This window comes from Pteropus vampyrus, unplaced genomic scaffold (assembly GCF_000151845.1).
Source record: "Pteropus vampyrus isolate Shadow unplaced genomic scaffold, Pvam_2.0 Scaffold18, whole genome shotgun sequence".
Taxonomy (NCBI): Eukaryota; Metazoa; Chordata; class Mammalia; order Chiroptera; family Pteropodidae; genus Pteropus; species Pteropus vampyrus.
The window spans coordinates 5,851,417-5,852,721 of record NW_011888799.1 but is presented as its reverse complement, the minus strand read 5'-3'; the positions used below and the strand labels follow the sequence as shown (position 1 = coordinate 5,852,721).

The 1,305-nt window shown below is 31.7% G+C and overlaps 1 pseudogene; it reads left to right on the top strand.

Annotated features, from left to right (window-relative positions):
- The first annotated feature begins 488 nt into the window (after positions 1-488).
- Positions 489-607, top strand: LOC111736219 (annotated as a pseudogene).
- The last annotated feature ends 698 nt before the right edge of the window (positions 608-1,305 follow it).

Genomic DNA, 1,305 nt, shown 5'->3' with positions numbered 1-1,305 from the left:
TGATTTTATTTATCACATTAAGAAAATAAGGGAAAATCCATATGATTATCTTAATAGAGGCAGAATACGCCTTCTGTAAAATTCAGCTTCTATTCAAGAGAACACACCTTTAGCAAAAATAGAAGGGAACTTCTTTAACTTGTTAAAGGTATCTGCTAAAACCTACAGCAACCATGATTCTTGGTGGTAAATCATTTAGAAGTTAAGATCAAGATCAAAACAAGGATCCCTGTTATCATGATTTGTACTCAAATTGTACTGAAGAGCTTAGTCATTACAGTAAAACTTGAAAGTAATTTTAAAATTATAAGAATTTTAAAGGATATAAAAAAGTTGCTATTTGTGAATTATAAAAACTCCAGAATAATTTGTAAAGAAATAATTAGTGGTAATAAGAGCATTATGTTTTTATCCATGTTATAAATGGCCAAGATATTTATTTTTAAAAAAAGGTGTGTGTGTTGTCCTTTATCAGATAGGTAGAACAGGTCTACAGCCATGCCACCTTGAATGTGCCTGATCTCGTCTGATCTCTGAAGCTAAGCAGAGTCAGGCCTAGTTAGTACTTGGATGGGAGACCACCTGAGAATATCAGGTGCTGTAGGCGTTAAAAAGAAATATATATTTATGATCTCAGATATGTAGATATTTCATTAAAACAGTATGATGATAGCACAGGAACAAATAAAATGGTGTGCTGGGATTATCTGTATGGAAGAAAATTAAATCATATACCTTCATCATACCACACACAAAAATCTATTCTGGAAACATTAAAATCTTAGAGAGAAAAAATATAAATCTTTTAGAAGACAATAGAGGAATAATATCTTTCCATGTATGAGGCAAGGAATAATTTCTTAAACAAGCACTAACCATAAAGAAAAGACTTGAAAATTCTACCATTAAGAAGTTATCATATTAAGTTCTACTATAAGAACTTATGATCTTCAAAAGATGCTATTAAGAAAGTGTAAAGTCAAGTCACAAATTGGGAGAAAGTAATTGTAACACATATAATGCCAAAGGAATATTATATAGAGAATATAAGAAAGTTCTACAAATCAATCAGAAAATCACCAAGAACCCAAGCGAAAAATGGGCAAAAGAACATACATTTCAGAGAGGAAGCACAAATAGCAAATAAAATTATGAAAAGATACACAGACTCATTAATAACTGGGGAAATGCAGATTAAGGCCACAATTAAAACCAAGGAAACAAACATTAAGAATTCTGGCTCAACAGGAAGAGGTGGAGGGGGTGTGGATCCTATATTCACTGCTGGAGGGAGTATAAATCAGC